The 27,533-nt window shown below is 51.2% G+C and overlaps 1 protein-coding gene across 1 annotated transcript in view; it reads left to right on the plus strand.

Moving 5' to 3' along the window:
• The window catches only part of LOC139386328 (partitioning defective 3 homolog B-like), a 406,750-nt gene that overhangs the window by 371,126 nt on the left and 8,091 nt on the right, over positions 1-27,533 (plus strand). The gene's annotated exons all lie outside the window — the stretch shown is intronic.

Here is a 27,533-nt window from a genome sequence, read left to right on the forward strand (position 1 = left end):
ATGGATCTAGGATGAACCTGAGACTGATACAGGGATATAGGATGACCCTGAGACTGATACAGGGATATAGGATGACCTGAGACTTATACAGGGATATAGGATGACCCTGAGACTGATACAGGGATATAGGATGACCCTGAGACTGAAACAGGGATATAGGATGACCCTGAGACTGATACAGGGATATAGGATGACCCTGAGACTGATACAGGGATACAGGATGACCCTGAGACTGATACAGGGATATAGGATGACCCTGAGACTGATACAGGGATATAGATGACCCTGAGACTGAAACAGGGATATAGGATGACCCTGAGACTGATACAGGGATATAGATGACCCTGAGACTGATACAGGGATATAGGATGACCTGAGACTTATACATGGATCTAGGATGAACCTGAGACTGATACAGGGATATAGGATGACCCTGAGACTGATACAGGGATATAGGATGACCTGAGACTTATACAGGGATATAGGATGACCCTGAGACTGATACAGGGATATAGGATGACCCTGAGACTGATACAGGGATATAGGATGACCCTGAGACTGATACAGGGATACAGGATGACCCTGAGACTGATACAGGGATATAGGATGACCCTGAGACTGATACAGGGATATAGATGACCCTGAGACAGATACAGGGATATAGGATGACCCTGAGACTGAAACAGGGATATAGGATGACCCTGAGACTGAAACAGGGATATAGGATGACCCTGAGACTGATACAGGGATATAGGATGACCCTGAGACTGATACAGGGATACAGGATGACCCTGAGACTGATACAGGGATATAGGATGACCCTGAGACTGATACAGGGATATAGATGACCCTGAGACTGAAACAGGGATATAGGATGACCCTGAGACTGATACAGGGATATAGGATGACCCTGAGACTGATACAGGGATACAGGATGACCCTGAGACTGATACAGGGATATAGGATGACCCTGAGACTGATACAGGGATATAGATGACCCTGAGGCTGATACAGGGATATAGATGACCCTGAGACTGATACAGGGATATAGATGACCCTGAGACGTGTATAGGATGACCCTGAAAGGGAGAGAGAGACAGGGAGAAAGAGAGAGAGACAGGGGAAAGGGAGAGAGAGACAGGGGGAAAGGGAGAGAGAGACAGGGGAAAGGGAGAGAGAGACAGGGGGAAAGGGAGAGCGAGACAGGGGGAAAGGGAGAGCGAGACAGGGGGAAAGGGAGAGAGACAGGGGGAAAGGGAGAGAGAGACAGGGGGAAAGGGAGAGAGAGACAGGGGAAAGGGAGAGAGAGACAGGGGGAAAGGGAGAGCGAGACAGGGGGAAAGGGAGAGAGACAGGGGGAAAGGGAGAGAGAGACAGGGGGAAAGGGAGAGAGAGACAGGGGGAAAGGGAGAGAGAGACAGGGGGAAAGGGAGAGACAGGGGGAAAGGGAGAGAGAGACGGGGGAAAGGGAGAGAGAGACAGGGGGAAAGGGAGAGAGACAGGGGGAAAGGGAGAGAGAGACAGGGGGAAAGGGAGAGAGAGACAGGGGGAAAGGGAGAGATACAGGAGGAAAGGAAGAGAGAGACAGGAGGAAAGGGAGAGAGAGACAGGGGGAAAGGGAGAGAGAGACAGGGGGAAAGGGAGAGATACAGGAGGAAAGGGAGAGAGAGACAGGGGGAAAGGGAGAGAGAGACAGGGGGAAAGGGAGAGAGAGACAGGAGGAAAGGGAGAGAGAGACAGGGGGAAAGGGAGAGAGAGACAGGGGGAAAGGGAGAGAGAGACGGGGAAAGGGAGAGAGATACAGGAGGAAAGGGAGAGAGAGACAGGGGGAAAGGGAGAGAGAGACAGGGGGAAAGGGAGAGAGACAGGGGGAAAGGGAGAGAGAGACAAGGGGAAAGGGAGAGAGAGACAGGGGGAAAGGGAGAGAGATACAGGAGGAAAGGGAGAGAGAGACAGGGGGAAAGGGAGAGAGAGACAGGGGGAAAGGGAGAGATACAGGAGGAAAGGAAGAGAGAGACAGGGGGAAAGGGAGAGAGAGACAGGGGGAAAGGGAGAGAGAGACAGGGGGAAAGGGAGAGATACAGGAGGAAAGGGAGAGAGAGACAGGGGGAAAGGGAGAGAGAGACAGGGGGAAAGGGAGAGATACAGGAGGAAAGGGAGAGAGATACAGGAGGAAAGGGAGAGAGAGACAGGGGGAAAGGGAGAGAGAGACAGGGGGAAAGGGAGAGAGACAGGGGAAAAGGGAGAGAGAGAGAGATATGTCTCTAATTGTCTTTCTACATTACAGCCCCCCCTCCCCCATTAATGACTTTTCACCACTCGTTTTTAATCATACAGCTACACCCAACCTATCACCATACCCTGTCCAACCTATCCAACCTGCCCAACCTATCCAACCTGTCCAACCTATCCAACCTATCCAACCTGTCCAACCTATCCAACCTGTCCAACCTATCCAACCTGTCCAACCTATCCAACATGTCCAACCTATCCAACCTGCCCAACCTGTCCAACCTATCCAACCTGTCCAACCTATCCAACCTGTCCAACCTATCCAACCTGCCCAACCTATCCAACCTGTCCAACCTGTCCAACCTATCCAACCTATCACCATACCCTGTCCAACCTGTCCAACCTATCCAACCTATCACCATACCCTGTCCAACCTGTCCAACCTATCCAACCTATCACCATACCCTGCCCAACCTGTCCAACCTATCCAACCTGTCCAACCTATCCAACATGTCCAACCTATCCAACCTGCCCAACCTGTCCAACCTATCCAACCTGTCCAACCTATCCAACCTGTCCAACCTATCCAACCTGTCCAACCTGTCCAACCTGTCCAACCTGTCCAACCTGTCCAACCTATCCAACCTGTCCAACCTATCCAACCTGCCCAACCTGTCCAACCTGTCCAACCTATCCAACCTGTCCAACCTGTCCAACCTGTCCAACCTATCCAACCTGTCCAACCTATCCAACCTGTCCAACCTGTCCAACCTATCCAACCTATCACCATACCCTGTCCAACCTGTCCAACCTATCCAACCTGTCCAACCTCTCCAACCTATCCAACCTATCCAACCTGTCCAACCTATCCAACCTATCCAACCTGTCCAACCTATCCAACCTATCCAACCTGTCCAACCTATCCAACCTGTCCAACCTATCCAACATGTCCAACCTGTCCAACCCACATACAGAACCTCTCCTCCCAGCAACATGGCTCATATTTTAAATTAGATTTGTTTATTGGTCACATGCACATGGTTCAATGAAGTTCTTCAGCTCCAACAATGCCGGCCTCTAACTTCCCAGTTGATCCAGAATGGAGATGCTCATACCAAGAGATAACATCTCTAGCTAGCTACCTCTGAAGAGGAAACGTTACTTCAGATGTCTTACTCTGGGACACTTTATCAGATGTCTTACTCTGGGACACATTATCAGATGTCTTACTCTGGGACACATTATTAGATGTCTTACTCTGGGACACATTATCAGATGTCTTACTCTGGACACATTATCAGATGTCTTACTCTGGGACACATTATCAGATGTCTTACTCTGGGGCACATTATCAGATGTCTTACTATGGGACACATAATCAGATGTCTTACTCTGGGGCACATTATCAGATGTCTTACTCTGGGGCACATTATCAGATGTCTTACTCTGGGGCACATTATCAGATGTCTTACTCTGGGACACATCAGATGTCTTTCTCTGGGACACATCAGATGTCTTACTCTGTGACACATTATCCGATGTCTTACTCTTAGGCACATTATCAGATGTCTTACTCTGGGGCACATTATCAGATGTCTTACTCTGGGACACATTATCAGATGTCTTACTCTGGGACACATTATCAGATGTCTTACTCTGGGACACATTATCAGATGTCTTACTCTGTTGCACATTATCAGATGTCTTACTCTGGGACACATTATCAGATGTCTTACTCTGGGGCACATTATCAGATGTCTTACTCTGGGACACATCAGATGTCTTTCTCTGGGACACATCAGATGTCTTACTCTGTGACACATTATCCGATATCTTACTCTTAGGCACATTATCAGATGTCTTACTCTGGGGCACATTATCAGATGTCTTACTCTGGGACACATTATCAGATGTCTTACTCTGGGACACATTATCACATGTCTTACTATGGGACACATTATCAGATGTCTTACTCTGTTGCACATTATCAATGTCTTACTCTGGGACACATTATCACATGTCTTACTCTGGGACACATTATCACATGTCTTACTCTGGGGCACATTGTCAGATGTCTTACTCTGGGGCACATTATCAGATGTCTTACTCTGGGACACATTATCAGATGTCTTACTCTGGGACACATTATCAGATGTCTTACTCTGGGGCACATTATCAGATGTCTTACTCTGGGACACATTATCAGATGTCTTACTCTGGGGCACATTATCAGATGTCTTACTCTGGAACACATTATCAGATGTCTTACTCTGGGACACATTATCAGATGTCTTACTCTGGGACACATTATCAGATGTCTTACTCTGGGGCACATTATCAGATGTCTTACTCTGGGACACATTATCAGATGTCTTACTCTGGGACACATTATCAGATGTCTTACTCTGGGACACATTATCAGATGTCTTACTCTGGGGCACATTATCAGATGTCTTACTCTGGGGCACTTCATCAGAAAGGTAATACTGTAATAAATACATGTGGTCTTAACCAATCATCAATCATTGATCCATGGTCTTGACCAATCATATATATCAATCATGACCAATCATATACGGTATACCATTATCATAGTGTGTAATGTATACCATTTGCATAGTGTGTACTGTAGATCATTACCATAGTGTGTAATGTAGATCATTATCATAGTGTGTGTTGTAGATCATTATCATAATGTGCACTGTAGATTATTAGCATAGTGTGTACTGTAGATCATTATCATAGTGTGTACTGTAGATTATTATCATAGTGTGTACTGTAAATCATTATCATAGTGTAGATCCTTACTGTACTGTGTACTGTAGATCATTACCATAGTGTGTACTGTAGATCATTATCATAGTGTGTACTGTAGATCATTATCATAGTGTAGATCCTTACTGTAGTGTGTACTGTAGATCATTATCATAGTTTGTAATGCAGATCATTACTATAGTGTGTAATGTAGATCATTATTATAGTGTGTGTTGTAGATCATTATCACAATGTGCACTGTAGATCATTATCATAGTGTGTACTGTAGATCATTATCGTAATGCGTACTTTAGATCATTATCATAGTGTGTAAAGTAGATCATTATCGCAGTGTGTAATGTAGATCATTATAATAGTGTGTAATGTAGATCATTATCATAGTGTAGATCATTACCATACTGTGTAATGTAGATCATTATCATAGTGTGTAATGTAGATCATTATCATAGTGTGTACTGTATATCATTGTCATAGTGTGTACTGTATGTCAGTATCATAGTGTGTAATGTAGATCATTATCATAGTGTGTAATGTTGATCATTATCATAGTGTGTGCTGTATAGCATTATCGTAGTGTGTAATGTAGATCATTATCATAGTGTAGATCATTACCATAGTGTGTAGTGTAGATCATTACCATAGTGTGTACTGTATATCATTATCAGAGTGTGTAATGTAGAGCATTATCAAAGTGTGGATAATTTCCATAGTGTGTAGTGTAGATCATTATCATAGTGTGTACTGTAGATCATTATCGTAATGTGTAATGTATATCATTATCATAGGGTAGATCATGACCATAGTAAGTAATGTAGATCATTATCATAGTGTGTAATGTAGATCATTATCATAGTGTAGATAATTACCATAGTGTACACTGTAGATCACTATCATAGTGTGTAATGTAGATCATTAACATAGTGTAGATCATTATCATAGAGTGTACTGTAGATCCTCTTCATAGTGTAGATCATTATCACAGTGTAGATCATTATCATAGTGTGTACTGTAGGTCATTACCATAGTGTAGATCATTATCATAGTGTGTACTGTAGGCCATTACCATAGTGTAGATCATTATCATAGTGTGTACTGTAGGCCATTACCATAGTGTAGATCATTATCATAGTGTGTACTGTAGGTCATTACCATAGTGTAGATCATTATCATGGTGTGTACTGTAGGCCATTACCATGGTGTAGATCATTCTCATAGTGTGTACTGTAGGTCATTACCACAGTGTAGATCATTATCCTAGTGTGTACTATAGGTCATTAACATAGTGTAGATCATTATTATAGTGTGTACTGTAGGTCATTACCATAGTGTAGATCATTATCATAGTGTGTACTGTAGGTCATTACCATAGTGTAGATCATTATCATAGTGTGTACTGTAGGCCATTACCATGGTGTAGATCGTTAGCATAGTGTGTACTGTAGGTCATTACCATAGTGTAGATCATTATCCTAGTGTGTACTATAGGTAATTACCATAGTGTAGATCATTATCATAGTGTGTACTGTAGGATATTACCATGGTGTAGATCGTTATCATAGTGTGTACTGTAGGTCATTACCATAGTGTAGATCATTATCATAGTGTGTACTGTAGGCCATTACCATGGTGTAGATCGTTATCATAGTGTGTACTGTAGGTCATTACCATAGTGTAGATCATTATCCTAGTGTGTACTATAGGTCATTAACATAGTGTAGATCATTATCATAGTGTGTACTGTAGGTCATTACCATAGTGTAGATCATTATCATAGTGTGTACTGTAGGTCATTACCATAGTGTAGATCATTATCATAGTGTGTACTGTAGGTCATTACCATAGTGTAGATCATTATCCTAGTGTGTACTATAGGTCATTAACATAGTGTAGATCATTATTATAGTGTGTACTGTAGGTCATTACCATAGTGTAGATCATTATCATAGTGTGTACTGTAGGTCATTACCATAGTGTAGATCATTATCATAGTGTGTACTGTAGGCCATTACCATGGTGTAGATCGTTAGCATAGTGTGTACTGTAGGTCATTACCATAGTGTAGATCATTATCCTAGTGTGTACTATAGGTAATTACCATAGTGTAGATCATTATCATAGTGTGTACTGTAGGATATTACCATGGTGTAGATCGTTATCATAGTGTGTACTGTAGGTCATTACCATAGTGTAGATCATTATCATAGTGTGTACTGTAGGCCATTACCATGGTGTAGATCGTTATCATAGTGTGTACTGTAGGTCATTACCATAGTGTAGATCATTATCATAGTGTGTACTGTAGGCCATTACCATGGTGTAGATCATTATCATAGTATGTACTGTAGGTCATTACCATAGTGTAGATCGTTATCATAGTGTGTACTGTAGGTCATTACCATAGTGTAAATCATTATCCTAGTGTGTACTATAGGTCATTAACATAGTGTAGATCATTATCATAGTGTGTACTGTAGGTCATTACCATAGTGTAGATCATTATCATAGTGTGTACTGTAGGTCATTACCATAGTGTAGATCATTATCATAGTGTGTACATAGGTCATTACCATAGTGTAGATCATTATCATAGTGTGTACTATAGGTCATTACCATAGTGTAGATCATTATCATAGTGTGTACTGTAGGTCATTACCATAGTGTAGATCATTATCCTAGTGTGTACTATAGGTCATTAACATAGTGTAGATCATTATCATAGTGTGTACTGTAGGTCATTACCATAGTGTAGATCATTATCATAGTGTGTACTGTAGGTCATTACCATAGTGTAGATCATTAATGTGGTAGTCATTGATTTACAGAATATATAAATACATGGCACCTTGTGGGGTTTAAAGGTTCATTTATAGATGGTTTCATAATTATAAACCTGGTTTAAAGGTTCATTTATAGATGGTTTCATAATTATAAACCTGGTTTAAAGGTTCATTTATAGATGGTTTCAGAATTATAAACCTGGTTTAAAGGTTCATTTATAGATGGTTTCAGAATTATAAACCTGGTTTAAAGGTTTGTTTATAGATGGTTTCAGAATTATAAACCTGGTTTAAAGGTTCAGTTTATAGATGGTTTCATAACTATAAACCTGGTTTAAAGGTTAATTTATGGATGGTTTCAGAATTATAAACCTGGTTTAAAGGTTCATTTATAGATGGTTTCAGAATTATAAACCTGGTTTAAAGGTTCATTTATAGATGGTTTCAGAATTATAAACCTGGTTTAAAGGTTCATTTATAGATGGTTTCAGAATTATAAACCTGGTTTAAAGGTTCAGTTTATAGATGGTTTCATAACTATAAACATGGTTTAAAGGTTCATTTATAGATGGTTTCAGAATTATAAACCTGGTTTAAAGGTTCATTTATAGATGGTTTCAGAATTATAAACCTGGTTTAAAGGTTCATTTATAGATGGTTTCAGAATTATAAACCTGGTTTAAAGGTTCAGTTTATAGATGGTTTCATAACTATACACCTGGTTTAAAGACATCAGTTTATAGATGGTTTCAGAATTATAAACCTGGTTTAAATGTGGGGCTCCTAAGGTGGAGGAGAGGTCATTGAGGTGGAGGAGAGGATCATTGAGGTGGAGGAGAGGGTCATTGAGGTGGAGGAGAGGATCATTGAGGTGGAGGAGAGGGTCATTGAGGTGGAGGAGAGGGTCATTGAGGTGGAGGAGAGGATCATTGAGGTGGAGGAGAGGGTCATTGAGGTGGAGGCGAGGGTCATTGAGGTGGAGGAGAGGGTCAATGAGGTGGAGGAGAGGGTCATTGAGGTGGAGGAGAGGGTCATTGAGGTGGAGGCGAGGGTCATTGAGGTGGAGGAGAGGGTCATTGAGGTGGAGGAGAGGGTCATTGAGGTGGAGGAGAGGGTCATTGAGGTGGAGGCGAGGGTCATTGAGGTGGAGGAGAGGGTCATTGAGGTGGAGGAGAGGGTCATTGAGGTGGAGGAGAGGGTCATTGAGGTGGAGGAGAGGGTCATTGAGGTGGAGGAGAGGGTCATTGAGGTGGAGGAGAGAATCATTGAGGTGGAGGAGAGGGTCATTGAGGTGGAGGAGAGGGTCATTGAGGTGGAGGAGAGGGTCATTGAGGTGGAGGAGAGGATCATTGAGGTGGAGGAGAGGGTCATTGAGGTGGAGGAGAGGGTCATTGAGGTGGAGGAGAGGGTCATTGAGGTGGAGGAGAGGGTCATTGAGGTGGAGGAGAGGGTCATTGAGGTGGAGGAGAGGGCCATTGAGGTGGAGGAGAGGGCCATTGAGGTGGAGGAGAGGGTCATTGAGGTGGAGGAGAGGGTCATTGAGGTGGAGTAGAGGGTCATTGAGGTGGAGGAGAGGGTCATTGAGGTGGAGGAGAGGGTCATTGAGGTGGAGGAGAGGGTCATTGAGGTGGAGGAGAGGATCATTGAGGTGGAAGAGAGGGTCATTGAGGTGGAGGAGAGGGTCATTGAGGTGGAGGAGAGGGTCATTGAGGTGGAGGAGAGGGTCATTGAAGTGGAGGAGAGGGTCATTGAGGTGGAGGAGAGGGTCATTGAGGTGGAGGAGAGGGTCATTGAGGTGGAGGAGAGGGTCATTGAGGTGGAGGAGAGGGTCATTGAGGTGGAGGAGAGGGTCATTGAGGTGGAGGAGAGGGTCATTGAGGTGGAGGAGAGGGTCATTGAGGTCCCCACGGCGGATGACTCAACCCAGGCCCATGGCACTGCAGTACAGCTGAAGAAGACCCAGTCTTTTTCCTAAATGGCACCCTATCCCCTATATAGTGAACTACTATTGTCCAGAGCCCTGGTACACTATATAGGGAATAGGGTGCCAGTCTCTCCCAGTACCCTCCACAATTCTCTACTCTAAAGGTTACTATAACAACCACGGTTCTCCAGGGCTCTCCTGACCAATTACACACCACGGTATCCAGGGCTGTGGAGAAGGGAGGAGAGAGAGAGGCTGTGGAGAGAGGAGAAGAGAGAGAGGCTAGGGACAGGGGAGGAGAGAGAGAGGCTAGGTATATGGGAGGAGAGAGAGAGGTTAGGTATACGGGAGGAGAGAGAGGCTAGGGACAGGGGAGGAGAGAGAGAGGCTAGGGACAGGGGAGGAGAGAGAGAGGCTGTGGAGAGAGAGGCTAGGTATAGGGGAGGAGAGAGAGAGGCTAGGGACAGGGGAGGAGAGAGAGAGGCTAGGGACAGGGGAGGAGAGAGAGAGGCTGGGGAGAAAGGAGGTGAGAGAGAGGCTAGGTATAGGGGAGGAGAGAGAGAGGCTAGGGACAGGGGAGGAGAGAGAGAGGCTAGGGACAGGGGAGGAGAGAGAGAGGCTAGGGACAGGGGAGGAGAGAGAGAGGCTAGGGACAGGGGAGGAGAGAGAGAGGCTAGGGACAGGGGAGGAGAGAGAAAGGGTGTGGAGAGAGGAGAAGAGCGAAAGGCTAGGTATAGGGGAGGAGAGATAGAGGTTAGGGACAGGGGAGGAGACAGAGGGGTGGGCTGGGGAGAGGAGAGAGAGAGGCTTTGGAGAAGGGAGGAGACAGAGGGGTGGGCTGGGGAGAAGGGAGGAGACAGAGGGGTGGGCTGGGGAGAGGGGAGGAGACAGAGGGGTGGGCTGGGGAGAGAGAGGCTGTGGAGAAGGGAGGAGACAGAGGGGTGGGCTGGGGAGAGGGGAGGAGACAGAGGGGTGGGCTGGGGAGAGGGGAGGAGACAGAGGGGTGGGCTGGGGAGAGGAGAGAGAGAGGCTGTGGAGAAGGGAGGAGACAGAGGGGTGGGCTGGGGAGAGGGGAGGAGACAGAGGGGTGGGCTGGGGAGAGGAGAGAGAGAGGCTGTGGAGAAGGGAGGAGACAGAGGGGTGGGCTGGGGAGAAGGGAGGAGACAGAGGGGTGGGCTGGGGAGAGGGGAGGAGACAGAGGGGTGGGCTGGGGAGAGGGGAGAGAGAGGCTGTGGAGAAGGGAGGAGACAGAGGGGTGGGCTGGGGAGAAGGGAGGAGACAGAGGGGTGGGCTGGGGAGAAGGGAGGAGACAGAGGGGTGGGCTGGTGAGAGGAGAGAGAGAGAGTCTGTGGAGAAGGGAGGAGACAGAGGGGTGGGCTGGGGAGAGGGGAGAGAGAGGCTGTGGAGAAGGGAGGAGACAGAGGGGTGGGCTGGGGAGAAGGGAGGAGACAGAGGGGTGGGCTGGGGAGAGGGGAGGAGACAGAGGGGTGGGCTGGGGAGAGGGGAGAAGAGAAAGACACAGAACAGGGAACAACAACCTTGTTCATGTCTCCTAATCCTCATTGTTCATGTCCCATACTCACTGTCCCATACTCATTGTTCATGTCTCCTAGTCCTCACTGTCCTCTCTCTCACATTTCCCCTCCTCGCTGCTCTACAAACCAGTGGTGTTGCCATCCTCCAAATCATTCTAGAAATCAATAGATGGTGGAGGAAAGCTTTTAGTGTTGGTTGGGTGAGCAGAGCGGAGAGCGGAGAGCGGAGAGCGGAGGAGTGGTTTTACTCTTAATGAATCAACCATTCTGCTTAATGACTGCTGCTACGCCAGGCAGTAGGAGGAAGGGAGGCAGGGAGAGTAAGGGGGAGGAGCTAGGCAGGGAGGGAGGGTGGGAGGGAGAGTAAGGGAGGGAGGGAGGGAGGGAGGGAGGGAGGGAGGGAGAGTAAGGGGGAGGAGCTAGGCAGGGAGGGAGGGAGGGTGGGAGGGATAGTAAGGGAGGGAGGGAGGGAGAGTAAGGGAGGGGAGCTAGGCAGGGAGGGAGGGTGGGGGAGAGGGAGGGAGGGAGGGAGGCAGAGAGACAGACAGATAGACATGCAGGGAGGGAGGGAGGGAGGGAGGGAGGCAGAGAGACAGACAGATAGACATGCAGGGAGGGAGGGAGGGAGAAAGGTAAGCAGGCAGGAAAACAGGCGGAATGCCAGAGCTTTCAGAAGATGCTCCTTATAAGTGTTCCTACATCCTACAGGCCCTTCTTTTAGGCAGCAACCACACACACACACACACACACATACACACACACACACACACACACATACACACACACACCTCCCTGCTCTAGGTAATTAGAGCAAAACTGAGGAGGACCTTATACACTGGAGGGGAATGTCGACCATGTAACAGGAAGATACAGAACGGAGGGAGGGAGGGAGGTAGGTAGAGGACAGGGAAGAGAGAACGGGAGGGAGGGAGGGAGGTAGAGGACAGGGAAGAGAGAACGGGAGGGAGTGAGGGAGGGAGGTAGAGGACAGGGAATAGAGAACGGGAGGGAGGGAGGGAGGTAGAGGACAGGGAAGAGAGTGAGGGAAGGAGGGAGGGAGGGAGGGAAGAGAGAACGGGAGGGAGGGAGGGAAGGAGAGAGGGAGGTAGAGGACAGGGAAGAGAGAACGGGAGGGAGGTAGAGGACAGGGAATAGAGAACGGGAGGGAGGGAGGGAGGGAGGTAGAGGACAGGGAAGAGAGAACGGGAGGGAGGGAGGGAGGTAGAGGACAGGGAAGAGAGAACGGGAGGGAGGGAGGGAGGTAGAGGACAGGGAAGAGAGAACAGGCGGGAGGGAGGTAGAGGACAGAGGACAGGGAAGAGAGAACGGGAGGGAGGGAGGTAGAGGACAGGGAAGAGAGAACGAGAGGGAGGGAGGGAGGTAGAGGACAGGGAAGAGAGAACGGGAGGGAGGGAGGTAGAGGACAGGGAAGAGAGAACGGGAGGGAGGGAGGGAGGTAGAGGACAGGGAAGAGAGAACAGGAGGGAGGGAGGTAGAGGACAGGGAAGAGAGAACAGGAGGGAGGGAGCTAGAGGACAGAGGAGAGGGAAGAGAGAACGGGAGGGAGGGAGGTAGAGGACAGGGAAGAGAGAACGGGAGGGAGGGAGGGAGGGAGAGAGAGGACAGGGAAGAGAGAACGGGAGGGAGGGAGGTAGAGGACAGGGAAGAGAGAACGGGAGGGAGAGGACAGGGAAGAGAGAACGGGAAGGAGGGAGGGAGGGAGGGACGGAGGGAGGGAGGGGTCATGGAAGAGAGAACGGGAGGGAGGGAGGGAGGGAGGGAGGGAGAGGACAAAGAAGAGAGAACGGGAGTGAGGGAGGGTGGGAGGGAGGGAGGGAGAGGACAGGGAAGAGAGAACGGAGGGAGAAAGGGAGGGAGGGTCGGAGGGAGGGAGGGGACAGGGAAGAGAGAACGGGAGGGAGGGAGGGAGGGAGAGGACAGGGAAGAGAGAACGGGAGGGAGGGAGGGAGGTAGAGGACAGGAAAGAGAGAACGGGAGGGAGGGAGGGAGGTAGAGGACCGGGAAGAGAGAACGGGAGGGAGGGAGGGAGGGAGGGAGGGAGGGAGGGAGGGAGGGAGGGAGAGGACAGGGAAGAGAGAACGGGAGGGAGGGAGGGAGAGAACAGGGAAGAGAGAACGGGAGGAAGGGAGAGGACAGGGAAGAGAGAACGGGAGGGAGGGAGGGAGAGGACAGGGAAGAGAGAACGGAGGAAGAGAGGGAGGGAGGGACGGAGGGAGGGAGGGGACAGGGAAGAGAGAACGGGAGGGAGGGAGGGAGGGAGGGAGAGGACAAAGAAGAGAGAACGGGAGTGAGGGAGGGTGGGAGGGAGGGAGGGAGAGGACAGGGAAGAGAGAACGGAGGGAGAGAGGGAGGGAGGGTCGGAGGGAGGGAGGGGACAGGGAAGAGAGAACGGGAGGGAGGGAGGGAGGGAGAGGACAGGGAAGAGAGAACGGGAGGGAGGGAGGGAGGTAGAGGACAGGGAAGAGAGAACGGGAGGGAGGGAGGGAGAGAACAGGGAAGAGAGAACGGGAGGAAGGGAGAGGACAGGGAAGAGAGAACGGGAGGGAGGGAGGGAGAGGACAGGGAAGAGAGAACGGAGGAAGAGAGGGAGGGAGGGACGGAGGGAGGGAGGGGACAGGGAAGAGAGAACGGGAGGGAGGGAGGGAGAGGACAGGGAAGAGGGAACGGGAGGGAGGGAGGGAGGGAGGTAGAGGACAGGGAAGAGAGAACGGGAGGGAGGGAGGGAGGTAGAGGACAGGGAAGAGAGAACGGGAGGGAGGGAGGGAGGTAGAGGACAGGGAAGAGAGAACGGGAGGGAGGGAGGTAGAGGACAGGGAAGAGAGAACGGGAGGGAGGGAGGTAGAGGTCAGGGAAGAGAGAACAGGAGGGAGGAAGGTAGAGGACAGGGAAGAGAGAACAGGAGGGAGGGAGCTAGAGGACAGAGGACAGGGAAGAGAGAACGGGAGGGAGGGAGGTAGAGGACAGGGAAGAGAGAACGGGAGGGAGGGAGGGAGGGAGAGAGAGTACAGGGAAGAGAGAACGGGAGGGAGGGAGGTAGAGGACAGGGAAGAGAGAACGGGAGGGAGAGGACAGGGAAGAGAGAACGGAGGGAGGTAGGGAGGGACGGAGGGAGGGAGGGGACAGGGAAGAGAGAACGGGAAGGAGGGAGGGAGGGAGGGACGGAGGGAGGGAGGGGTCATGGAAGAGAGAACGGGAGGGAGGGAGGGAGGGAGGGAGAGGACAAAGAAGAGAGAACGGGAGTGAGGGAGGGTGGGAGGGAGGGAGGGAGAGGACAGGGAAGAGAGAACGGAGGGAGAGAGGGAGGGAGGGTCGGAGGGAGGGAGGGGACAGGGAAGAGAGAACGGGAGGGAGGGAGGGAGGGAGAGGACAGTGAAGAGAGAACGGGAGGGAGGGAGGGAGGGAGGGAGGTAGAGGACAGGGAAGAGAGAACGGGATGGAGGGAGGGAGGTAGAGGACCGGGAAGAGAGAACGGGAGGGAGGGAGGGAGGGAGGGAGGGAGGGAGAGGACAGGGAAGAGAGAACGGGAGGGAGGGAGGGAGGGAGAGAACAGGGAAGAGAGAACGGGAGGAAGGGAGAGGACAGGGAAGAGAGAACGGGAGGGAGGGAGAGGACAGGGAAGAGAGAACGGAGGGTGGGAGGGAGGGAGGGAGAGGACAGGGAAGAGAGAACGGAGGGAGAGAGGGAGGGAGGGTCGGAGGGAGGGAGGGGACAGGGAAGAGAGAACGGGAGGGAGGGAGGGAGGGAGAGGACAGTGAAGAGAGAACGGGAGGGAGGGAGGGAGGGAGGTAGAGGACAGGGAAGAGAGAACGGGATGGAGGGAGGGAGGTAGAGGACCGGGAAGAGAGAACGGGAGGGAGGGAGGGAGGGAGGGAGGGAGAGGACAGGGAAGAGAGAACGGGAGGAAGGGAGAGGACAGGGAAGAGAGAACGGGAGGGAGGGAGGGAGAGGACAGGGAAGAGAGAACGGAGGAAGAGAGGGAGGGAGGGACGGAGGGAGGAAGGGGACAGGGAAGAGAGAACGGGAGGGAGGGAGGGAGGGAGGGAGGGGACAGGGAAGAGAGAACGGAGGGAGGGAGAGAGGGAGGGAGGGACGGAGGGAGGGAGGGGACAGGGAAGAGAGAACGGGAGGGAGGGAGGGAGGGAGAGGACAGGGAAGAGAGAACGGGAGGGAGGGAGGGAGGGAGGGAGGTAGAGGACAGGGAAGAGAGAACGGGAGGGAGGGAGGGAGGTAGAGGACAGGGAAGAGAGAACGGGAGGGAGGGAGGGAGGTAGAGGACAGGGATGAGAGAACGGGAGGGAGGGAGGTAGAGGACAGGGAAGAGAGAACGGGAGGGAGGGAGGGAGGTAGAGGACAGGGAAGAGAGAACAGGAGGGAGGGAGGTAGAGGACAGGGAAGAGAGAACAGGAGGGAGGGAGCTAGAGGACAGAGGACAGGGAAGAGAGAACGGGAGGGAGGGAGGTAGAGGACAGGGAAGAGAGAACGGGAGGGAGGGAGGGAGGGAGGGAGGGAGGGAGGGAGGGAGGGAGAGAGAGAGAGGACAGGGAAGAGAGAACGGGAGGGAGGGAGGTAGAGGACAGGGAAGAGAGAACGGGAGGGAGAGGACCGGGAAGAGAGAACGGAGGGAGGTAGGGAGGGACGGAGGGAGGGAGGGGACAGGGAAGAGAGAACGGGAAGGAGGGAGGGAGGGAGGGACGGAGGGAGGGAGGGGTCATGGAAGAGAGAACGGGAGGGATGGAGGGAGGGAGGGAGGGAGAGGACAAAGAAGAGAGAACGGGAGTGAGGGAGGGTTGGAGGGAGGGAGGGAGAGGACAGGGAAGAGAGAACGGAGGGAGAGAGGGAGGGAGGGTCAGAGGGAGGGAGGGGACAGGGAAGAGAGAACGGGAGGGAGGGAGGGAGGGAGAGGACAGGGAAGAGAGAACGGGAGGGAGGGAGTGAGGTAGAGGACAGGGAAGAGAGAACGGGAGGGAGGGAGGGAGGTAGAGGACCGGGAAGAGAGAACGGGAGGGAGGGAGGGAGGGAGGGAGGGAGGGAGAGGACAGGGAAGAGAGAACGGGAGGGAGGGAGAGAACAGGGAAGAGAGAACGGGAGGAAGGGAGAGGACAGGGAAGAGAGAACGGGAGGGAGGGAGGGAGAGGACAGGGAAGAGAGAACGGAGGAAGAGAGGGAGGGAGGGACGGAGGGAGGGAGGGGACAGGGAAGAGAGAACGGGAGGGAGGGAGGGAGAGGACAGGGAAGAGGGAACGGGAGGGAGGGAGGGAGGGAGGTAGAGGACAGGGAAGAGAGAACGGGAGGGAGGGAGGGAGGTAGAGGACAGGGAAGAGAGAACGGGAGGGAGGGAGGGAGGGAGGGAGGGGACAGGGAAGAGAGAACGGGAAGGAGGGAGGGAGGGAGGGACGGAGGGAGGGGACATGGAAGAGAGAACGGGAGGGAGGGAGGGAGGGAGGGAGAGGACAGGGAAGAGAGAACGGGAGTGAGGGAGGGTGGGAGGGAGGGAGGGAGAGGACAGGGAAGAGAGAACGGAGGGAGAGAGGGAGGGAGGGACGGAGGGAGGGAGGGAGGGGACAGGGAAGAGAGAACGGGAGGGAGGGAGGGAGGGAGAGGACAGGGAAGAGAGAACTGGAGGGAGGGAGGGAGGTAGAGGACAGGGAAGAGAGAACGGGAGGGAGGGAGGGAGGTAGAGGACCGGGAAGAGAGAAAGGGAGGGAGGGAGGTAGAGGACAGGGGAGGGAGGGAGGGAGGGAGGGAGGAGGAGAGGGAGGGATGGAGGGGAGAGGAGGAGAGGGAGGGAGGGAGGGAGGGAGGGAGGGAGAGGGGGAGGGAGGGAGGGGATAGGTGGAGAGGGAGGGATGGAAGGGAGAGGAGGAGAGGGAGGGATGGAGGGGAGAGGAGGAGAGGTTCCGGAGACTGTGAGCCTGATTCATCCAGGACTCATTTTGAGCTGCGTTCAAGTGGTACTCGCTCGGCCCTTCGTTTCATTGAACTTCCTCTCTTCGTTTCATTGAACTTCCTCTCTTCGTTTCATTGAACTTCCTCTCTTCTCTTTCAATAGCTTATTTCTCTGTTGTCTCCCCCCTCCGTTCTCTTTCATTCTCCTTTCATTCTTTAGGATTTACGCCTCTCATATCTGCTCAGGAACTTCTTCAAACCTCATTGACAATACAGTGCACTGTAAAGGACATGTGAACACACACACACACACACACTCGCACTTGCACGCACACACACACACACACACACACACACACACACACACACACACACTTGAACATACACTTGAATCTCTCATTTGGTGGTAAATTCTCTATAGCTGCATCTTTTAGCTTAGCAACAGGTCTGAGAGACATTGTGTTTGTGTGAGTAGGATTAAGGGTTAATGGTTAAGTATTAGGGGTTAAGGGTTAGGGGTTAGGGGTTAGGGGTTAAAACGAGTACTGTACAGCTGGTTCAATGAGAACTGGTTTAAATAGGTCAGATTGGTATTCAGCACATAGTTGCCATTCTAGATGAACTGAGCAGTCTTTTTCATTTAGCTAAGAAGCACAATTAAAGCTTTCTGGAGAGAACGAGAGATGTGGAATAGAGAGATGTGGGATGGAGAGATGTGGAATGAAGAGATGTGGAATGAAGAGATGTGGAATAGAGAGATTTGGAATAGAGAGATTTGGAATAGAGAGATGTGGAATAGAGAGATGTGGAATAGAGAGATTTGGAATAGAGAGATTTGGAATAGAGAGATGTGGAATAGAGAGATGTGGAATAGAGAGATGTGGAATAGAGAGATGTGGAATAGAGAGATTTGGAATAGAGAGATGTGGAATAGAGAGATGTGGAATAGAGAGATGTGGGATAGAGAGATGTTCCTGCAGATTGATTCCCCCCCTCCTCTCCTATTGTTCCTATAAGAGGTGCAGTTCCTGCAGATTGATTCCCCCCCTCCTCTCCTATTGTTCCTATAAGAGGTGCAGTTCCTGCAGATTGATTCCCCCCCTCCTCTCCTATTGTTTCTATAAGAGGTGCAGTTCCTGCAGATTGATTCCCCCCCTCCTCTCCTATTGTTCCTATAAGAGGTGCAGTTCCTGCAGATTGATTCCCCCCCTCCTCTCCTATTGTTCCTATAAGAGGTGCAGTTCCTGCAGATTGATTCCCCCCCTCCTCTCCTATTGTTCCTATAAGAGGTGCAGTTCCTGCAGATTGATTCTCCCCCTCCTCTCCTATTGTTCCTATAAGAGGTGCAGTTCCTGCAGATTGATTCCCCCCCTCCACTCCTATTGTTCCTATAAGAGGTGCAGTTCCTGCAGATTGATTCCCCCCCTCCTCTCCTATTGTTCCTATAAGAGGTGCAGTTCCTGCAGATTGATTCCCCCCCTCCTCTCCTATTGTTCCTATAAGAGGTGCAGTTCCTGCAGATTGATTCCCCCCCTCCTCTCCTATTGTTCCTATAAGAGGTGCTGTTCCTGCAGATTGATTCCCCCCCTCCTCTCCTATTGTTCCTATAAGAGGTGCTGTTCCTGCAGATTGATTCCCCCCCTCCTCTCCTATTGTTCCTATAAGAGGTGCAGTTCCTGCAGATTGATTCCCCCCCTCCTCTCCTATTGTTCCTATAAGAGGTGCAGTTCCTGCAGATTGATTCCCCCCCTCCTCTCCTATTGTTCCTATAAGAGGTGCAGTTCCTGCAGATTGATTCCCCCCCTCCTCTCCTATTGTTCCTATAAGAGGTGCAGTTCCTGCAGATTGATTCCCCCCTCCTCTCCTATTGTTCCTATAAGAGGTGCAGTTCCTGCAGATTGATTCCCCCCCTCCTCTCCTATTGTTCCTATAAGAGGTGCAGTTCCTGCAGATTGAATCCCCCCCTCCTCTCCTATTGTTCCTATAAGAGGTGCTGTTCCTGCAGATTGATTCCCCCCTCCTCTCCTATTGTTCCTATAAGAGGTGCAGTTCCTGCAGATTGATTCCCCCCCTCCTCTCCTATTGTTCCTATAAGAGGTGCAGTTCCTGCAGATTGATTCCCCCCCTCCTCTCCTATTGTTCCTATAAGAGGTGCAGTTCCTGCAGATTGAATCCCCCCCTCCTCTCCTATTGTTCCTATAAGAGGTGCAGTTCCTGCAGATTGATTCCCCCCCTCCTCTCCTATTGTTCCTATAAGAGGTGCTGTTCCTGCAGATTGATTCCCCCCCTCCTCTCCTATTGTTCCTATAAGAGGTGCAGTTCCTGCAGATTGATTCCCCCCCTCCTCTCCTATTGTTCCTATAAGAGGTGCAGTTCCTGCAGATTGATTCCCCCCCTCCTCTCCTATTGTTCCTATAAGAGGTGCAGTTCCTGCAGATTGATTCCCCCCTCCTCTCCTATTGTTCCTTTAAGAGGTGCTGTTCCTGCAGATTGATTCCCCCCCTCCTCTCCTATTGTTCCTATAAGAGGTGCTGTTCCTGCAGATTGATTCCCCCCCTCCTCTCCTATTGTTCCTATAAGAGGTGCTGTTCCTGCAGATTGATTCCCCCCCTCCTCTCCTATTGTTCCTATAAGAGGTGCAGTTCCTGCAGATTGATTCCCCCCCTCCTCTCCTATTGTTCCTATAAGAGGTGCAGTTCCTGCAGATTGATTCCCCCCCTCCTCTCCTATTGTTCCTATAAGAGGTGCTGTTCCTGCAGATTGATTCCCCCCTCCTCTCCTATTGTTCCTATAAGAGGTGCAGTTCCTGCAGATTGAATCCCCCTCCTCTCCTATTGTTCCTATAAGAGGTGCTGTTCCTGCAGATTGATTCCCCCCCTCCTCTCCTATTGTTCCTATAAGAGGTGCTGTTCCTGCAGATTGATTCCCCCCCTCCTCTCCTATTGTTCCTATAAGAGGTGCAGTTCCTGCAGATTGAATCCTCCTCCTCTCCTATTGTTCCTATAAGAGGTGCTGTTCCTGCAGATTGATTCCCCCCTCCTCTCCTATTGTTCCTTTAAGAGGTGCAGTTCCTGCAGATTGATTCTTCCCTCCTCTCCTATTGTTCCTATAAGAGGTGCAGTTCCTGCAGATTGATTCCCCCCCTCCTCTCCTATTGTTCCTATAAGAGGTGCAGTTCCTGCAGATTCATTCCCCCCTCCTCTCCTATTGTTCCTATAAGAGGTGCAGTTCCTGCAGATTGATTCCCCCCTCCTCTCCTATTGTTCCTATAAGAGGTGCAGTTCCTGCAGATTGATTCCCCCCCTCCTCTCCTATTGTTCCTATAAGAGGTGCAGTTCCTGCAGATTGATTCCCCCCCTCCTCTCCTATTGTTCCTATAAGAGGTGCAGTTCCTGCAGATTGATTCCCCCCCTCCTCTCCTATTGTTTCTATAAGAGGTGCAGTTCCTGCAGATTGATTCCCCCCCTCCTCTCCTATTGTTCCTATAAGAGGTGCTGTTCCTGCAGATTGATTCCTCTCCTTTTGTTTCAAACCGCTCAGAATAATAAAATATAAATCGATGACTTTAAAAAGAAACGTAAACCTCAGCACCCACCAATTTAAAACAGTTATTTTGAGGTTTGTGCAGTAGGATACGGGCTCATTACATTACCATATTGGCTAGTTGCCCTGTCAATGTTGATCTTCTCAGACCATTTTACAATGATATTTAAAACGTAATGTATATGATCACGCCTGGTAATACATCATGTGTTCTATTACTTGTGAGGCACAGATTAAATCAATTAGCCTTTTATTATGTTTTACTGAACTGGATGGTGCCTGTCAGTCTCAGCGGAGGGAGGGAGGAAGAGCTGAGGGAGGAAGAGCTGAGCTGCTTGTGTCTGATGGGCAGTCTCAGCGGAGGGAGGGAGGAAGAGCTGAGGGAGGAAGAGCTGAGCTGCCTGTGTCTGATGGGCAGTCTCAGCGGAGGGAGGGAGGAAGAGCTGAGGGAGGAAGAGCTGAGCTGCCTGTGTCTGATGGGCAGTCTCAGTGGAGGGAGGGAGGAAGAGCTGAGGGAGGAAGAGCTGAGCTGCCTGTATCTGACGGTCAGTCTCAGCAGAGGGAGGGAGGAAGAGCTGAGCTGCCTTTATCTGATGGTCAGTCTCAGCGGAGGGAGGGAGGAAGAGCTGAGCTGCCTGTATCTGATGGTCAGTCTCAGCGGAGGGAGGGAGGAAGAGCTGAGCTGCCTGTATCTGATGGTCAGTCTCAGCGGAGGGAGGAAGGAAGAGCTGAGGGAGGAAGAGCTGAGCTGCCTGTATCTGATGGTCAGTCTCAGCGGAGGGAGGGAGGAAGAGCTGAGGGAGGAAGAGCTGAGCTGCCTGTATCTGATGGTCAGTCTCAGCAGAGGGAGGGAGGGTGAGAGGCAACCTCTCTCCGCTGCTCTCTTTCTCACACTCCCTCCCTCTGCTGAGACTGACCATCAGATACAGGCAGCTCAGCTCTTCCTCCCTCAGCTCTTCCTCCCTCAGCTCTTCCTCCTTCAGTTATTCCTCCCTCAGCTCTTCCTCCTTCAGTTATTCCTCCCTCAGCTCTTCCTCCCTCAGTTCTTCCTCCCTCAGTTCTTCCTCCATCAGTTCTTCCTCCCTCAGTTCTTCCTCCCTCAGCTCTTCCTCCATCAGCTGACTGACCATAAAGGGGCGGGGCGGTCATCCGGCTGATGGCCAAGTTCAAGTCACACTGCATGATTTCTGCCTCGTGCACCAATTCATGTTGTTACTCGTACGATCCAGCGAACGTGAAGTAATCGTTGATATTAGAAAGACACAAGCCGTTAGTAAACAACGCCAGTGGATACGGAGAGGTGGTTTATGGCTTGTAAAGGTGCTGAATAAAATCTTTAAACATGAACTCAATCATAACAACAGCAGCTCTTAACTGTATTCGTTGACAGTCTCTCTCTAGTCATGGGTTTTTTAGGCTTTTTTAAATCTCAAACAGTAGAGTTTAACTATCCACTTTGCTGTGGGCTCGTGGAAGCTGCAGACACACGGGTGATCTGAGCTATCTGATTGGCCAGTGGTAAGTCTATAGGCGCACTTGATTTGCTCTCCGTGATCGCTGGGTAGGAGGAGTTTGTACCTTTAGACACATGAAATGGATAGACCCCATGCCTTCTATTCAGGGAGATGGATAGACCACATGCCTTCTATTCAGGGAGATGGATAGACCACATGCCTTCTATTCAGGGAGATGGATAGACCACATGCCTTCTATTCAGGGAGATGGATAGACCACATGCCTTCTATTCAGGGAGATGGATAGACCCCATGCCTTCTATTCAGGGAGATGGATAGACCACATGCCTTCTATTCAGGGAGATGGATAGACCACATGCCTTCTATTCAGGGAGATGGATAGACCACATGCCTTCTATTCAGGGAGATGGATAGACCCCATGCCTTCTATTCAGGGAGATGGATAGACCACATGCCTTCTATTCAGGGAGATGGATAGACCCCATGCCTTCTATTCAGGGAGATGGATAGACCCCATGCCTTCTATTCAGGGAGATGGATAGACCCCATGCCTTCTATTCAGGGAGATGGATAGACCCCATGCCTTCTATTCAGGGAGATGGATAGACCCCATGCCTTCTATTCAGGGAGATGGATAGACCACATGCCTTCTATTCAGGGAGATGGATAGACCCCATGCCTTCTATTCAGGGAGATGGATAGACCACATGCCTTCTATTCAGGGAGATGGATAGACCCCATGCCTTCTATTCAGGGAGATGGATAGACCCCATGCCTTCTATTCAGGGAGATGGATAGACCCCATGCCTTCTATTCAGGGAGATGGATAGACCACATGCCTTCTATTCAGGGAGATGGATAGACCCCATGCCTTCTATTCAGGGAGATGGATAGACCCCATGCCTTCTATTCAGGGAGATGGATAGACCCCATGCCTTCTATTCAGGGAGATGGATAGACCCCATGCCTTCTATTCAGGGAGATGGATAGACCACATGCCTTCTATTCAGGGAGATGGATAGACCCCATGCCTTCTATTCAGGGAGATGGATAGACCCCATGCCTTCTATTCAGGGAGATGGATAGACCCCATGCCTTCTATTCAGGGAGATGGATAGACCCCATGCCTTCTATTCAGGGAGATGGATAGACCCCATGCCTTCTATTCAGGGAGATGGATAGACCACATGCCTTCTATTCAGGGAGATGGATAGACCCCATGCCTTCTATTCAGGGAGATGGATAGACCCCATGCCTTCTATTCAGGGAGATGGATAGACCCCATGCCTTCTATTCAGGGAGATGGATAGAACTCCATGCCTTCTATTCAGGGAGATGGATAGACCCCATGCCTTCTATTCAGGGAGATGGATAGACCCCATGCCTTCTATTCAGGGAGATGGATAGACCCCATGCCTTCTATTCAGGGAGATGGATAGACCCCATGCCTTCTATTCAGGGAGATGGATAGACCACATGCCTTCTATTCAGGGAGATGGATAGACCCCATGCCTTCTATTCAGGGAGATGGATAGACCCCATGCCTTCTATTCAGGGAGATGGATAGACCACATGCCTTCTATTCAGGGAGATGGATAGACCCCATGCTTTCTATTCAGGGAGATGGATAGACCACATGCCTTCTATTCAGGGAGATGGATAGACCCCATGCCTTCTATTCAGGGAGATGGATAGACCCCATGCCTTCTATTCAGGGAGATGGATAGACCACATGCCTTCTATTCAGGGAGATGGATAGACCCCATGCCTTCTATTCAGGGAGATGGATAGACCCCATGCCTTCTATTCAGGGAGATGGATAGACCCCATGCCTTCTATTCAGGGAGATGGATAGAACCCATGCCTTCTATTCAGGGAGATGGATAGACCCCATGCCTTCTATTCAGGGAGATGGATAGACCCCATGCCTTCTATTCAGGGAGATGGATAGAACCCATAGCCCAGGCATATGTGAGAAATGAGTCTCATAGGCTACTCACATGATGCAGCTTGTAGTATCGTAGACCCAACTACTACAGGCCATGTTTTAGGGTTATTGGGCAGTCCTCAGCCCCTGTCCCCCTATCCTCTGTCCTCATCCCCTGACCCCCTCTCCTCTGTCCAGCCCCTGACCCCCTCTCCTCTGTCCAGGCCCTGACCCCCTCTCCTCTGTCCATTCCCTGACCCCCTCTCCTCTGTCCAGACCCCCTGTATTCAGCCCCTGACCCCCTCTCCTCTGTCCAGCACCTGACCCCCTCTCCTCTGTCCAGCCCCTGACCCCTCTCCTCTGTCCAGCCCTTGACCCCCTCTCCTCTGTCCAGCCCCTGACCCCCTCTCCTCTGTCCAGACCCCCTGTATTCAGCCCCTGACCCCCTCTCCTCTGTCCAGACCCCCTGTATTCAGCCCCTGACCCCCTCTCCTCTGTCCAGCCCCTGACCCCCTCTCCTCTGTCCAGACCCCCTGTATTTAGCCCCTGACCCCCTCTCCTCTGTCCAGCCCCTGACCCCCTCTCCTCTGTCCAGCCCCTGACCCCCTCTCCTCTGTCCAGACCCCCTGTATTTAGCCCCTGACCCCCTCTCCTCTGTCCAGCCCCTGACCCCCTCTCCTCTGTCCAGCCCCTGACCCCCTCTCCTCTGTCCAGTCCCTGACCCCCTCTCCTCTGTCCAGACCCCCTGTATTCAGCCCCTGACCCCCTCTCCTCTGTTCAGCCCCTGACCCCCTCTCCTCTGTCCAGCCCCTGACCCCCTCTCCTCTGTCCATCCCCTGACCCCCTCTCCTCTGTCCAGACCCCCTGTATTCAGCCCCTGACCCCCTCTCCTCTGTCCAGACCCCCTGTATTCAGCCCCTGACCCCCTCTCCTCTATCCAGCCCCTGACCCCCTCTCCTCTGTCCAGCCCCTGACCCCCACTCCTCTGTCCAGCCCCTGACCCCCTCTCCTCTATCCATCCCTGACCCCCTCTCCTCTATCCAGCCCCTGACCCCCTCTCCTCTGTCCAGGCCCTGACCCCCTCTCCTCTATCCAATCCCTGACCCCCTCTCCTCTATCCAGCCCCTGTACTCAGCCCCTGTATTCAGCACCTGACCCCCTCTCCTCTGTCCAGACCCCCTCTATCCAGCCCCTGACCCCCTCTCCTCTGTCCAGACCCCCTCTATCCAGCCCCTGACCCCCTCTCCACTGTCCAGGAGGAGAGGGGGTCAGCCCCTGACCCCCTCTCCTCTGTCCAGACCACCTGTATTCAGCCCCTGTACTCAGCCCCTGACATGCTCTAGCGTTATGATGGAGTTTGTGCTGTGGACGCTCTAATTAAACATTGACAGTGTTATTCATTTGGACGAGGCGGTGTGTGTGTGTGTGTGTGTGTGTGTGTGTTTTATTAATTTGGGCAGTGAGGTGTGCGCTCAGTCAAAATGGCACCTCTAATTATGTTCCCTGGGATTAGCTGATAGATTTCTGCTGCAGACATACTTTCTCCCTCCCTCCCTCCCTCCCTCCCTCCCTCCCTCCCTCCCTCCCTCCCTCCCTCCCTCCCTCCCTCCCTCCCTCCCTCCTGCCCTCCCTCCCTCCTGCCCTCCCTCCCTCCCTCCCTCCTGCCCTCCCTCCCTCCCTCCCTCCCTCCCTCCCTCCCTCCCTCCCTCCCTCCCGCCCTCCCTCCCTCCCGCCCTCCCTCCCTCCCTCCCTCCCGCCCTCCCTCTCTCCCTCCCTCCCTCCCTCCCGCCCTCCCTCCCTCCCATATCGTCTGGTCTGCGAGTGCCAGGCTTGATGGACAATAGGCTGCAGGGCAGGCAGACATGAAGACTAGTGACAGAGCAAGAGAGAACAGAGGGGTTAAAAGAACACCAGCCACAGGGTGTTCTCTACGGATGGCCATGCTTTCCTCCTGGTTACCCCAACCTTGGCCAACAGCCCCCCCCCCCCCCCCCCCCCCCCCACAGCTTCTCCCCCAAGCCTCCCCAGCTTCTCCTTTACCCAAATCCAGATAGCTGATGTTCTGAAAGAGCTGCAAAACCTGGACCCCTACAAATCAGCTGGGCTAGACAGTCTGGACCCTCTCTTTCTAAAATTTTCCACCGCCATTGTTGCAACCCCTATTACTAGTCTGTTTAACCTCTCTTTCGTATCGTCTGAGATTCCTAAAGATTGGAAAGCTGCCGCGGTCATCCCCCTCTTCAAAGGGGGTGACACTCTAGACCCAAACTGTTACAGACCTATATCCATCCTACCCTGCCTATATAAGGTCTTCGAAAGCCAAGTTAATAAACAGACCACTGACCATTTCGAATCCCACCGTACCTTCTCCACTGTGCAATCTGGTTTCAGAGCTGGTCATGGGTGCACCTCAGCCACGCTCAAGGTCCTAAACGATATCTTAACCGCCATCGACTGGTTCACCAACTACTTCTCTGATGTAGTTCAGTGTGTCAAATCAGAGGGCCTGTTGTCTGGACCTCTGGCAGTCTCTATGGGGGTGCCACAGGGTTCAATTCTTGGGCCAACTCTTTTCTCTGTATATATCGATGATGTCGCTCTCGCTGCTGGTGATTCTCTGATCCACCTCAACGCAGACGACACCATTCTGTATACTTCTACCTCCAAACGGGCTTCAATACCATACAACACTCCTTCAACTGCTCTTAAATTCAGGTAAAACCAAATGCATGCTCTTCAACCGATCGCTGCCCGCACCCGCCCACCAGTCTAGCATCACTACTCTGGACGGTTCTGACTTAGAATATGTGGACAACTACAAATACCTAGGTGTCTGGTTAGACTGTAAACTCTCATTCCAGACTCACATTAAGTATCTCCAATCCAAAATTAAATCTAGAATCGGCTTCCTATTTCACAACAAAGCATCCTTCACTCATGCCGCCAAACATACCCTCGTAAAACTGACTATCCTACCGATCCTCGACTTTGGTGATGTCATTTACAAAATAGCCTCCAACACTCTACTCAACAAACTGGATGCAGTCTATCACAGTGCCATCCCCATAGCCAACACCTCTTTGGCCGCCTTTCCTTCCAGTTCTCTGCTGCCAGTGACTGGAACGAATTGCAAAAATCACTGAAGCTGGACTCATATCTCCCTCTCTAATTTTAAGCATCAGCTGTCAGCATCAGCTGTCTTTACCGATCACTGTACCTGTACACAGCCCATCTGTAAACAGCCCATCTGTAAATAGCCCATCTGTAAACAGCCACCTGTAAACAGAGAGGGAGAGAGAGGAGGGTGGGAGAGAGAGAGAGTGTTGGACTGCTTGGTCTGGGTCCCCCTGGAACTCTTTAGCCCTTAGAACTGAGAGCAGAGCATGCTGGGTATCACACTGCATTCAGACCCCTTGACTTTTTCCACATTTTGTTGCA

The sequence above is a fragment of the Oncorhynchus clarkii genome, chromosome 3 (assembly GCF_045791955.1).
Source record: "Oncorhynchus clarkii lewisi isolate Uvic-CL-2024 chromosome 3, UVic_Ocla_1.0, whole genome shotgun sequence".
NCBI lineage: Eukaryota > Metazoa > Chordata > Actinopteri > Salmoniformes > Salmonidae > Oncorhynchus > Oncorhynchus clarkii.